Source organism: Lytechinus pictus, chromosome 13 (genome assembly GCF_037042905.1).
Source record: "Lytechinus pictus isolate F3 Inbred chromosome 13, Lp3.0, whole genome shotgun sequence".
Classification (NCBI taxonomy): Eukaryota; Metazoa; Echinodermata; class Echinoidea; order Temnopleuroida; family Toxopneustidae; genus Lytechinus; species Lytechinus pictus.
This window is the reverse complement of record NC_087257.1, coordinates 12,786,887-12,801,875: the sequence shown is the minus strand read 5'-3', so window position 1 is coordinate 12,801,875 and position 14,989 is coordinate 12,786,887. Positions and strand designations below refer to the sequence as shown.

Below are 14,989 nucleotides of genomic sequence, written 5' to 3'. Positions count from 1 at the left end.
ATTTGACATAACTTTGTCCAACATGCAGAACATGTTACCTCCCCATTTGTGTGCACTTATTGGATCATCACGATTTCTCTATAGGTTTGCAGAATTTGTAAAAAAAAAAAAATTCCTTCAGTCAAGCATATTTCATATTTGACAAAACTTGAGAGTGTATTTTAATTAAATCCTTGTTTTCTTGAAAATAAGTTGCTCAGATTATCAATCATTTACATTTCTGTGAACCCTTTTGTGTTTTTCTGTCCACAGTGACGGCGTTGGACGCACCGGGACGTACTGTCTGCTGGACCTGGTGCTGACCAGGATGCTGAAAGGGGTCAAGGAACTGGACATTGCTGCCACCCTAGAACACATCAGAGATCAACGTCCAGGCATGGTCCAGACCCAGGTAAGAACCATGCCAGTCCTTTGGATATGATGTAAAGCCTGAATTCCCTTTGTCTCTTGTTTTAGTGCATAAACAAAAGTATAAATATTGTCAATATTGTCCATTAATGGAAATTCATCTTGTTAACATGCATGTCGTGCAAAAACATAATAAGAACAACAAGTTTATAAAATTACAAACATGTAACAGGTACAATTAACTGTGCACAATGACAATAAACATATTACTTGCATACACAATCATTGTCTTTGTAGCAGTATTTTTTTTAAATTAAAAAAAGCATTAGGTGATTTTTTTTTCAGCAATTAGAGATTTGTAAAATATTTTTAAAAGACAGTAATTAGGTTGAATTAATTATAATGGAAACAATAAACTCGTTCCAACACTTACTATTCACAGCCAATCTGGATTTATTTTCAATCCTTGAAATTTGAATGTATAAATCAATCCCAACACTAATAGTCTGGTCTGTTAGCGAAATTATGTGGACACGGTGGACAAAAGCGTGATTTTTTCTCCAGACCTTTGTTTATGTATAAGAATTAAAAATGGGGTATGCTCCAAAAAATCTGGCTGCAGGAACAGAGAAAAAATGGGTGAAAATGTCAGAATTTATGAGTTTAGATTGGTCTGATATATAGACTAGCGCTAGTGCAAAACTCAATAGCAGTGCATTATTTTGCATTGGATTAGTTCTTGAATTCAGACCCTTTTTTAACAGATCTTCTGTTTGTCCTCGCATCTCAATGCACCAAATATCTGAATGCAGATGCTAACCAAGCCCAAGGGTGGCGGTGGAGGGGGTTGACTGTTGGTGTGTATGTACATATTTTGGTCTTGGGGTAAAGATGTGCAAACATATTTTTTTGCATGTGTTGGAAATGGTGTTGCCATGGTAACAGTGTATTATGGCAAAAATAAGGTAAAAATCTTGCAGTTAGAACTACTTCCTCTGTTTTTAACCGATTCTCATGAAATGTGGCACACGCATTGGTCTTGAGGTGAAGATGTCTAAGACACATTTTTGTGTGTCTTTCAGAAATCTAGTTGCCATGGTAACAACACATTATATGGTGAAAATTGGGGAAAAAACTTACAATTCAAACTGCTTCATCAGTTTTCAATCAATTTTCATGAAATTTGGCATACACATTGGTATTGAAGTAAAGATGTGCAAGGCACTTTTCGTGTGTGTTTCAGAAATTGTGTTGCCATGGTAACAACATATCATGTGGCAAAATTTAGGTAAAGAACTTGCAATTTGAACTACTTCATCAGTTTTGAATCAATTCTCGTGAAATTTGGCTCACACATTGGCCTTGGGGTAAAGATGTGCAAGAACCCTTTTTTTTTTTTGCATTTGTCAGAGAGTGCATTGCCAGGGTAGCCACATATGATTGCCAGAAATGCAGGAAAACTCATTGTGGATCAAACTACTTTCCCTGTTTTTAGTCAGTGCTCATAAAAGTTGTAAGAAATATTCATCTTGGGGTAAAGATTCATATTAAATTCTAAATGTCTTCTCTGCATTAAAATATTCACGCCAGAGTGTGGGGGTACTAATCACCTTCATTAATATTTCTAGGTTTTGGGGGGAGGGGCGGGATTGGTCCTTAAAATCTGACATCGAAATAAAGAAGGTTAAAGGCGGTGGCCATTAGAAACATAAACATGATAAACACTCTTGATACGCATCCCCTCAAGGGCATAGGCTGGAGGTACACTGGGTGAATGTGAAACCTTCCGCTGAGGCAGAGGAGTTCCAACACTGGCAAGCAAAACAAAATGTGTACCCCTTCCACTTTCAACAGCCGATTTTCCAAACCTTAGTTCCACCTCCCCAAGATGTGCACCCCTCCCCATACCACTTTTAGTTCTACCTCCCCATGCTCAAACCAGTCTACCTTCACCTTTGCCCCTCAGGTGTCTTTGCATTTTTAAAGCTAGACATTGCTCTTTTTGTTTTGTTTTTGTTTTTTTTGGTGGGGGGGGGGGGGTCTTTAGAAAATGACCTCATAAAAGTTCAAAGTTAAAGTTAAAGGATTATGACTAGGAACTTCACCCCCCCCCCCCCGAAAAAATAGGGGGCTGATATATTTTTTGAGCTGAAAATGCCCCCCCTCCCCCTTAAAAGGTAAGAAGAGTCCTTTGCACTTCAGACCATTCATTTGAAGTTTAATGCATTCTCATTTGATAAAAAAATGTTTACGGTACCCAATTAACCATTGTTTATTTATATTCTCCTACTCAGTCTTTTATTCATATTCATATTCCGTTCCTACTCTTTCTTTTTAACTTTCACATCACTCTTGATTTTGAGCTTCACCATACCATCTCCTTCTGTTTCCTCTCTCTCTCCGAGTATATTTTTTCTGACATATTTTAAAGTGTACCTTTAATCGTGCAACTAATTATAGAAATATAAATTTATACAAAAATCTCTGCACTTGTTTTAGAAATTCACTTGCAAACCCATGACTCAATAACATACCATATAAAAAATATACATAAGTGCACAATAGATTTTAGCCTTATATTTTCTTTCATTTAATTTTTTCAGTATATTTCTGTGATAGCCCCTGCTTTATACATCCTACATCTCCCATTGTCAAAAAATGAATATTATGTGTCAGTAGCAAAATTGTTGGATGCAAACTCTGACTGTCATAAAAACAAATTCAAATAATTTTCCATTGGAGTAAAGACAAACTTATAACGGATATGACTAGAATATAATTATATGTAGAGAAAATTTTATTTCTCTACATATAATTATATTCTAGTCTTATCCCTTTCAGATGGTGGTAACTGCAGGAATGGGAAAACTCAGTGATATAATATAAAACTAAAATTTTCACAGAGGATTTTCGGAAAATAACTACATCCATTTTTGTCAAGCAACAGCTATTCCATTCTGACTGCTGCAACCTTGTTAATATGAATTTGATGTACCTTTACCAAAATATAATATCATGACAGTCGTTTCTTCAATTCTTTAAACTAGAAATTAAATATTGCTAATAGTATCGACAGAGTGTAGCCAAAATGGAGTTTAAAAGATTATGAAGAAAAAAAAATAAATGTCATGGTATTATATTTCGGTGTAGGTGTAAGCATTCAAAATGGAATAATTGTTGCTAGATAATAATGAATTAAAATAGCAAAGAAAAATGTACTTAGAAAGGGAGACAGAGAGGGGGGGGGAGAGTAGGAACTGAAATGAACAAAGACTGAGTAGAAGAAGATAAATAAAACATTGATTAATTGGACACCGGAAACAATTTTTTTCTAAAGCAGAATGTTTTAGGCTTTAAATTAATACGCTGAAGTGTAAAGGATTTTTCTCCCCCTTTTTTTTGGGGGGGGGGGTTAAGTTCCTAGTCGTAATAATTTCCTTTTACTCTTTATGTGGCAATTTTCTAAAGCCTCCCCCCCCAAAAAAAAAAAAAAGAGTGTTTAAGTTCCTAATGGTCATGGCCTTTAACTTTCTATATTTTTATGTTGTCAGTTTTTAAGGACCTCCTCCGCCCCCCAAAAAGAACCTATAAATATTATTGAAGGTGATTAATACCCTGCGCTATTATATGACGTTATAAAGGGGAATCCAACCCAAATAAACACTTGTTTTAGAGGAAAATGAAAAATCAGACAAGTTTATAGGTCAAAGTTGGAACAATATCGGACAAACCATAAGAAAGTTGTGAATATATAAAAGTTGTAAACATTGGTAATCACTATACCCATGAAGACTTCAAATTGACCGCATATGTGATGTCATAGTGATGTAAGGCAAGGACCACTCTTCCATGTACTGGAATAATTAATTGGCTTAAAAAAAAAAAAAATCAAAATTTTTACTTCAAATTATATCTCGCTCATGAGGACATAAAACATTATACTACTAGGTTTATATTACAGCCCCAATGGAATAGGGATTTAGGAGAAAACCAAAAATCCTAATAATTAAGTACTAGTCTTGTGGGAAAGTTGTCCTTGCGGCCTCACCCCTTGTCATAATTTACTTACCCAGTTGCAAATTTGAATTCTACATACTAGTAGCCTTAGGGATCTTAATTTTAAAGCAGCCATAAAACTTTATTTTGCTTGTCCGATTTCTTTCAAACCTTCACCATTCTTATTTTTCTCCTTTTCCATGCACACAACATTATGACCAAGGCTGGATTCCCTTTTACCACTGAATATGAATCTTTACACAAAATGAATATTTGTGTCAACTTTTATGAGCACAGGCTGAAAACTGAAGAGTAGATTGATCCACAATGAGTTTTCCCCATATTTCTGGCTATATGTGGTTACCAAGGCAATGCACTCTCTGACAAATGCAAAAAAAAATAAAATAAAAAGGTTCTTGCACATCTTTACCTCAAGGCCAATGTGTGAGCCATAATTATTTCATGAGAATTGGTTCAAAACAAAAAAAAACTGATGAAGTAGTTCAAATGCAAGGTTTTTACCTAAATTTTGCCATATGATATATTGTTCCCATGGCAACACAATTTCTGAAACACACACAAAGAGTGCCTTGTACATCTTTACTTCAATACCAATGTGTATGCCAAATTTCATGAGAATTGATAGAAAACTGATGAAGCAGTTTGAATTGTAAGTTTTTTTCCCAATTTTCACCAAATGATATGTTGTTACCATGGCAACTAGATTTCTGAAAGACACACAAAAATGTGTCTTAGACATCTTCACCTCAAGACCAATGTGTGCGCCATATTTCATGAGAATCGGATGAAAACAGAGGAAGTAGTTCTAACTGCAAGATTTTTACCTTATTTTTGCCATAATACACTGTTACCATGGCAACGTCATTTCCAACACATGCAAAAAATATGTATTGCACATCTTTACCCCAAGACCAAAATATGTACATACACACCAACATTCAACCCCCTCCACCGCCACCCTTGGGCTTGGTTAGCATCTGCATTCAGATATTTGGTCATTGAGATGCGAGGACAAACAGAAGATCTGTTAAAAAAGGGTCTGAATTCAAGAACTAATCCAATGCAAAATAATGCACTGCTATTGAGTTTTGCACTAGCGCTAGTCTATATATCAGACCAATCTAAACTCATAAATTCTGACATTTTCACCCATTTTTTCACTGTTCCTGCAGCCAGATTTTTTGGAGCATACCCCATTTTTAATTATTATACATAAACAAAGGTCTGGAGAAAAAATCATGCTTTTGTCCACCGTGTCCACAAGTAGGGCATTTTTGACGCTAACAGACCGGACTATAACACCAAAAGGTGATTTAAAGTTTTGCTCTAGTGTTACTAAGAAGCACAACTTAGATTGCCTGCCTTAGCTTCAATACAACTAATGATTGTTTAAAAAATAGCTCAACACTGCCAAGATTTTTGTCAGGAACTGCTTTTATTTTTAGTTTGGTGCCGTGCTCATGTAAAATTTGATCCAACACTAACAGCAAAAGGTCAACGCCGGATTTTAAAACACTCACTTTGATGTCAGTATGATACATGTTTTCCAATGACCGTCGCTTTAGTTACTGCAGGCTCAAGGCGCGATGGGTTAAGCATTTTTAATTTAGCACTTAGCAGTATTGACCTAGATTTTGAAAATACAATAGTTAAGAGAATGCGATGTGCGGTGATCTATAGAATAACATTTATAGAAACTACCATTTAATGATCGATTGTAAAAATAACTTTAGTTTCATACCTCATTGATGTTATCTTGGATAGAAGCAGACATAGTGTCTACTTACTTTGTTTAAAAAAAAAACAGAAATGGAATTAGAACTGCCCTATTTTCTCAGTTGCCCACGCATCAGCAAGAAATCTGACATTTCTGTTCGAATGATGTTTACAATTTATGAAATATTAAATTTTGAATCCGAAAATATCTGAGCCAAGACTTTGGGTTTAAATTGGTGAAGTATTCACAGTTGGGAGTCAGGACGCAGAGAAAAGGAAATGATAATTGTTCTTACGTTAAAGTTTTTATGAATTTATAAGTTGATCTATTGTTAATTTGAACCTGAGAAGTGAAATGAAAATACAGTTTTGCCACCCTATCGGGAAATCATTCTAATCTGTCTCATTTTTACAATTGACAAAAAGTATTTTTCAAACCTTATTGATCAAGTAAAAAGTGACTCATCACATTCAGAGGTTTTTAAAAATTTGAGTACCCCAAAATGGTGATAAAAAACATCTGATATTTGTCTCGAATTAGACTGCCAGTGTGCAGATTTAAACCAGTTAAAGTGTTTCAGATTATAATACAAGCTTATCTTTATGACTATAAGAAGTAAACAAAAATAGGATGTTGAAATTGACAGTATTCTTTGACCTTCTGTTCAAGGTAGGGACTCACCAAGAAACTTTTGAGGAAACACAAAATGAAAGACAATCATTATGATTTGCTAATAAAAAATGATCAGTGGTCATCCTCTCTACCTCAATTTTGAGTTTCAGGGGTTGGGCAGTCGCCTACAATCATATTCCATCAAGTTCACCCCAAATCATTCCATCTGCCCTGAATCACTCCTGTTTGAGAGTTGCAAAAAGGGAAATTACGAGCTGCATATTACTTGACGCCCTCTTCCCCATCCTCACCCCCCGATTGGATTCCGATAGCAGACGAAGATACGATGCATCAAATTTAGGACATCGCTTTGAAAATCTTTGATCACCAACCCTGATAATATTCGAGATGGAATCCGCTGGAAATATATATCAAATTATAATGAAATGATATCTGATGGGTATTAAGGAAGCATTATTAGAAGTGGAAATTCAACTTGATATATGGTACGTGCAGACTTGAAAGAAGATGTGTCTCTCATGACTGGAAAACAACGTTTTGCTATTTTGGTTTAAATGTTACAAGAATGCAAATTTGTTTAATTGAATTTGACAACACTTCTAATGATGCTATGAAAAAAGAGGTATTCAAAGAAAGGATAAAAAAATTAGCCCAAAGATTGAATATTAGGCAAGCATAAGAAGAAGAAAGCAAAATAAAATTAAGACAATATGGTAAATGGGTTAAAGGCATTTTAACCAAATAGTTAAATAGATGAAGTAGATGATTTGGGGGCATCATGGCCTCGTGTTTATGACTCTTGTCGTTCAATATGAGGGACGTGGGTTCAATTCCAAGCAACGGCGTGTTTTCCTTCAGCAACCCAGGTGAGGTGAATAGATACCTGGTAGGAATTTGTGCCTCGAAATGCAGCGCGCGTAACAGCTGCTCTGCTAAAGCCAGGGTAATTATGCTGAATTATAGCGCTTAGAGACTTATGATAAAGTAAGTGTTAAACGCTATATAAGCAAGTAAAATATTAGATGAAGTGGTATGGTTGTAGACAAACTGAGATTAGACCAAATGGAAAGTATACACAGTGGCCCGTATTCTGAAGTCTGGTTTAAATTAGGTTTAAATTTGTGGTTTAAGTATGGATAGCCAATTGTTACATAAATCACTAACAGTAGAGATATAATATTTTAGTTCATTTGACTCTCAAATCATTCATAATTGTGTAGGAAGTATAATTAGATGATTGTCTTCACCATTGATGAATCAGGAAAGAGCACAGTAAACATAAGAAACGTACAACTCAATAAAAATTTTGACACTTTTGGCTTCCCATAATTTTAACACAGAGTTAGACCATGGTCTAAGTTAAACCTGACTTCAAAATACGGGCCAGTGGGTGTAGACCAAACGGAAAATAAAACAAAGCAGGTGTAGACCAAATGGCAATTTACCACGGTAGAGAGCTGTCACCTTTCATATAATGTTTCCTGTAGAATTTGTTGACAGCGACTTGACACATTTCCCTCCGACTGATTGTGATGCTCCCACAAGACAAGATTAAAATCATTATGAATTGGACGTGCAATAAAGTTCACCTCCCCACTGTATTATTGTCTTAACTCATTCCCTTCCTTGCAGCTACTCATGTTTAAACATGAAAATGATTGTTAGGTTTTTTTTTGCCTCTGTTCTTTAAATTGCTTTAATTAAAGCAAGCATTGTCTTGGAAGTTATTCCAATTTCTATGATATTTTTTTTTTCTTTGTAGAGATTTATTCTCTGTTAGTCCTTGCACAATAAGTCCTGCAAATAAAGAACATGTTTAGAATTTAAATCTTTATTTGATATTTACTTACTATTTTGTAGTACCGGGGGGGGGGTACCTAGCGATTTTTTTTTAATCAGTCAAGCATTGTAAATAGATGGTAAGAAATAAATTTCTCTCTTTCTCTCTCCCTTCATATTTTATCCAGGCCCAGTTTGAGTTTGCACTCACCGCCGTAGTGGAAGAGGTCAACGCAATCCTGAAGGCTTTACCTCAATGACCTTCGACCTCCGCACCAGAGGTCAACCGTCCCTCCAATGGAAACACGGGCTAAGTCTTCACCGGGTATTTGAACCTACAACTCACTGACCAGTGTGCAAGGTGCAGTTACTGCAGAACCACATAGTATAAAGGCATCTAGCACGCATCGTCACAAAAATTTTAAAAAATCAGATTATTGTATTCATCCAATGTGTTAATTCTCATCTTCTTAAAAAATGTCTCAGACGGTAGTTGAAATTTTTATAAATTCAAGGAGAAATTGAAGCGATAATAACGTTCCAATGCTCCCATCTTACGATAGGCAGGTAAAGTGGGGGCCAAATCAAGCCCCCATACTACCTTTCTTTGTGCAATTTGTGTTGTTTTGTGAATAGATGTAAGATGATGAATATTGTACAAAAAAAATACAAATTATATGAAAATAAATACAGAGGCACTTATTTAAATTTTGAGAGCAAGAACTATAATTGTACAAGTTTGTGATTCAACAGTGATGCTGAGTGCACTGTGTTTAAAAAAAAGCAGAGTTTAGTTTTAAAAGCTTGATTTCATTGTGTTGACTATAGGCCTAAAAATATGTCTTGTTTAGGGATTGGTTGAAATTTGTTGTCAAATGCCCTTTAAAAATAAACATTCTAAGCACCTTATCTGTCTTGTTCCCAGGTTCCCCACACACTAGTTCTTGTTGTGTGCTTTGAATGTAGATTTTGATTAGTCTTATGCAAGGACGCGGTAGCTCCAAAATAAATTTGAATTTAGACCAAACCACAGCACTGCATAATGCACACACCAGATGATAAAAGATAAATTTTATTTTGTGATATTAATGTTCTCTTTTACTCGAGGTAAACAAATGGATTTATCTAAGCAGTGTGCTGTTAATGTACATCAATGATCTTTGGGAGATTCATTTTTATTTTAAGTCTCTAAGAAAACTGGGCTTAAGGAGAATGGGGGGGGGGGGGCAACAATGACTGTGAAATGTGCATTTTTATCTAAATTACTTTATTCAATAATCATGATTAAATTATCATCAATCATGTGCTAATATTATAAGTCCAGCTACAGGACTCAAATCATGTTATGCAATATCGCAGTTGAGGTCATTGGAATTGGATTTATCGTGTGTATTTCATCAAAGATTGAATAATTAGATTATGCAATTTCATTCAAAAATCATCAAGGACATTTGTTTTTATTACAACTTATTAATCATTCCTCTGTATATTTTGTAGCGCTCAGCTGCGATTATAATCCAATCATTTAATTCTATATATTTATTTTCTCGACATTTGTATTCCTTGGACTTTCTTTTTTCCTCTCGTTATTTGTGTCTTTCCTTTGTGTGGATGTGTAATGTATCTTGTTGATGTATTCTCTCATGTATAGTAACCTATCTTCTATTTCATCTTCTTTGATATTCAGACAATAAGAACTTGCCAGGGTATAAAAATGAGATATTAATATTTGTCATGTGATATCCTGATATAACCAATAAGAATGAATTAAATTCATCTGAGATATGAATTCATCATACTGTCACTTTTTTCTTTTTTTTTCATCTTTTGACTCTCTCAGTGATCCATAACTATTCAATATTTGGTCATACATTATTTTTTTTAATGTACAGATACGTCCAGATTTTGATATAAGACATCATGGTGGGGTTTGAATTGTTTATTTTGCTACTTATTTTACATTTACGGTTTCAATAAATATATACCTTAAAATTTAAAGTCACTACAGAGTTCATCAAGATTGTAGGATATGATGAAGACTGAAAAGGGGAGTTAATGGGGATGAAGATAGTCAAAGGAATTATGTTGAAGATTGGAACTTTGTGGAAGATGCAATATTGGTAAACATTAATTGTTCTAGTAAACGCTCACTTGCATAAAAAAATTTTGCAGCATAGCATGCTATGTGGATGAAACTAGGGTGGATGGAAAATACCCCCCCCTCTCCCCCCCCCCAAAAAAAGGGAAATTGATCCAAAAATGGACTCTCATTTGTAAAGCATACATGGCCGGCTTAATGAGCACGAGCTGTCCGTGCTTTCACTTTTCATTGTATTTTCTTTGGACTATACAATATTTGAAAAAAAAAGAAAAAAAAAGGCATCCGTAAGTAGACTTTCATACTTAACAGCAAACACAAAAAGGTAAATGAGAGAAGGTTGCAACTAGAGACCTGTTTCATAAGGACTTAAGAACTGTTGTAACTTTGCCATCCAATGGTAACTACTACGGTAAGATGGCTCGTCAGCCAATCACAATCATGGTTTCCACGGTCCTTACCATAATAATAGCAAGTTACCACTATTCATTAATGCAATGCTTCAAGAAACGGACCCCAGATTCAAAGATAAACGATGTGTTGCCAACTTGGTATCGTCCCTTCCCATCATCCTCTCTGATTCACCGAGGTCCGCGCTTTATTTACGAGAGGAACCTCACCAGATTACATCTCACTATCAATCCGGGTTGTGTCCATTTTAAGACGGGTGAGTCACGGAGGGATTTATGTCCATGAAATAATAAAAGCAATCTATTAATATTTCACATCATGTTTATTGTTGGGTGAAAACAATATTATAGTCTAACTGCCAGGTATCGGATTACAGTCTAATTTTGGTTAAGGATGGTCTAGTTTGATCCCTTGGGACCGGTCTAACATCAAATTAATTCAACGGTCTCTTCAATGCTCTGTAACTCTCTTGTGCAATATGAACTGTGTATGATAATTTGTTGTTCATGCTATGATTTGGTAACTGCTTTATGCAGTACATACGCATAGCAACTTAATCACTGATGAACACGATTCAGCTTGTGTGATTTTGAAGAAAAAATTGCATAGTGTAATCAAATCTGATTAATTTCATTATGTGAAAAGGGTAGTCTAAGCTGAGTGACTTCTGAACCCACAGCTCCTCTGTTCTTTTGCATTTTAAACCTTATTAATCAAATCTGGTTACTTTTATCATCTAAACAGGGGCATTCTATTCTTACCCATGTTTAGTATTGTTTGGTCCATTCATATTTAAATGATAAGCTTCACTAAGGATCATAGCTTTTGCAATCACATAATGGTACACTTAATTGGTAATCCTGGTCTAATATTTTAACAATAATAGACAGAAAAGAAAATTAGAAACTTATGGAGGACCACATTTTTATTATGAAAATATTCATCAATATTTTAGGATATTATGGCTTAGTGCTCTGCTTAACAAGCAGAAGTTCAGAATTAAGACTGATTATCTCATTATCTTTTGACAGGGGGATATTTTGATTTATTACAAAGAAGAGTCCCTAATTTCCCGCCTCCCCTCGCTTGGCCCAATCTTAACTAATTATACTCAATATCCATCTACTTCATCCAATTTAGTTTACACGGCTCCATACTTTTAAAAAATGTATAATATTAATCATTTTTTCCTTCTCTAGTTGATTAATTATCGCAAAAAATGAATTTACATTAAGAGAAGATATTGATCAATATACCAAGGTCACAACCATGTAACTATTGTTGAGTAACATTTAGTCATGACAGAAATTACAAGACTTTAAATGAAATGCAAATTCTTGCATACTTATTCGTTGAGATTCTTGATGAAGTATTTCTTGAATGTTTTTTTGCAAAGTATTGTTAGTTATGAATATTCAATTCACTGCATCTAGTACTTACACAAAATATGTAGAAATATATTTATGAATAAGATGGAATCAAAATATCTACAAATTTTAGGATGAAATTAATATTTGTCAGAGCTTATATTTTTATCTAAAAGACTTCTTTCATTTGTGTTTTTGTGTCAGAGGATAGGGCTCGAATAACAAATGCCAACTCTAATTTGTAAAAAATCTGCCTCTTGTTGAACGTTTGTTTGAGCACACCATGTGAAATAATTTTTGAAACATGAATGGTCAGAGATTTAAGGAAATACTTTGGTAAAATGACAATAATTTTTAAAAACCTGGTGCCAGCTTGATTGATTATATTCATCTCAAAATAATTACGGAGTATTACTATAATCTATTCTTGGTATTTCACCTCTATTCATTCCATCATGTGTATAAATTCCATTATTTATTGTCTCTTTCGAACTTTCTAATATCCTATGAGTATTTCTAAGATTTTTGGTCAATTTCACTCTTCAAACCTGCAGGATTTTAGAAAAAAAAGATGTTTGCATGAAATTCCTCTGCTGTTGCAACAACTAAAAAGAGAAAGAAAATGGACGGGTACAACTGTTCTGCATCTTTCCAGTGTCCAATTTTTGAAAGTATTGAATTTGATGCTTCAATTTTTGTGTTCTATGTGTATAGTTTTTTGAAGATGTGAATAAACGGCATGTAGGCAATGAATGTGAAGAAAATATTTGTGTTTGGATTGCTCACTTTTATTGAGTTGGATTAGCTTTTTAAAAGTTGGGGATGTAGGAATTGTGTATTGGAAAATGGTGGTGGTGGTGGTGGTGATAGTGATGATGATGGAAATGGTGATGGTGATGGTGATGGTGATGATGATGATGATGATGATGATGAAAATGATTATCATGATGGCTGTAATGGTGATAATGGTGATAAAGAAAAAGAAGATGATGATGATGATGATGAAAATGATTATCATGATGGCTGTAATGGTGATAATGGTGATAAAGAAAAAGAAGATGATGATGATGATGATGAAAATGATTATCATGATGGCTGTAATGGTGATAATGGTGATTTATTGAGTTAGATTAGCTTTTTAAAAGTTGGGGATGTAGGAATTGTGTATTTTTATAGTAATGCTGTTGGAAAATGGTGGCGGTGATGATGATGATGAAGAAGAAGATGATGGTGATGGTGATGATGATGATGATGATGATGGTGATGATAATGATAATAATGATGAAGGTGATGATGATGATGAAGATGATGATAATCATGATAATAATGATAAAGACGATCATAATGATGATCATGAATATGGTGATATGGATGATGATGATGATGATGACGATGATGGTCAACATCGTTGCATTGATGAAATTACTGATCAGTAGCGTAGAAGCCACGTCGATTATGATACTTGTCCCATTCCTTCTCTTTTTCTCTGTCTGTGTGTATTTTTTTTCGTTGATGTAATCATACCCAAGCCATTCAAAACAGAAGCACCTCATGGAATGCGTTAACCCCCTCCCACAAACCAACTAATCCATCTATCATTAAAATTTGGAAGCCAAGTCATTTTTTTTTTCAAAAAGAATATGAAAATAAATAGAAAAATATAAATGATCTATTTTCTAATATAGTACGACCCTTTCCTGTGTCCACGTGATTTTTCTAGTTATAAAAATGAAATCCATGTTCTTATGACGCAAACACACAGCATCCTCAGACTCCACCTGGAGTAGTTACTTAGGATACGTCAGACATGTTGATGCGATTAACAGCGGCAACCAGAGCAAATATCAGTGGAAAAGTATTTTTCTCTTTGCTTAACTTATCATAAATTTAATGTTTCTAGGGATAGCAGATCTATGTTCCAGTATCTCGGTGGAACATAGTGAGATCCCCTCACGGGTATGTCAAGTAATAAGCATAACTTTGTTTGCAACTTCCTTAGGAACGAACGATTTAATAGTAATGATGTATCTTATTATGTCCTTTCTATTCTTTGTACTGTTTGAGTTCAAGGCAATATTATTTTGACGAAGAGCTGCACGAAAGTGTTTTTAAAAAGAATTTGGCCAAAAATTTTAAGTGAAACTTTTTTTTTTTTTGCTTTGTCGATATTTTTTTCAAAACAAGCACCCCCCACTTCAAAGATCGTGCACAGGGGCCCTGAAAATAAAAAAGGTTAGCATATATACAAACTTCTTTGATAGAGTCAAGGTTTGGAAACCTCAGTTTGGGAAATGTTTAATGTTGCTATCTTTCTACTCCGCACACATTATTTGCGGTTTATGGAAACAGAAAATGAGTTTATTGGATAATTGCCTTAATTACTTCCAGGAATTATCAATCAATTTCCGCCCTAAAAAATGCCGACTTCCTACTGCGGATTAAGGCGGGATTTTTCTAAAATTGCTTTTAAAAATAACTTTTCCATTCTTCCCCTCTTTTATGTTTTTGTATCTCTCAGACGTTTGTTATTTAAATATCAATATGTGCACGAATTTGACGTCGACAATCACGACAAGTTTAAAATACATTAATTCATATTTGATTATTAGATGTTTGTGT

At 34.5% G+C, this 14,989-nt stretch overlaps 1 long non-coding RNA gene across 1 annotated transcript; it reads left to right on the top strand.

Annotated features, from left to right (window-relative positions):
* The first annotated feature begins 243 nt into the window (after positions 1 to 243).
* On the top strand, positions 244 to 13,134 carry LOC129275024 (uncharacterized). The gene is made up of 2 exons (XR_008585962.2): positions 244 to 391; positions 8,683 to 13,134. It is a non-coding gene; the product is annotated as an uncharacterized LOC129275024 (long non-coding RNA).
* The last annotated feature ends 1,855 nt before the right edge of the window (positions 13,135 to 14,989 follow it).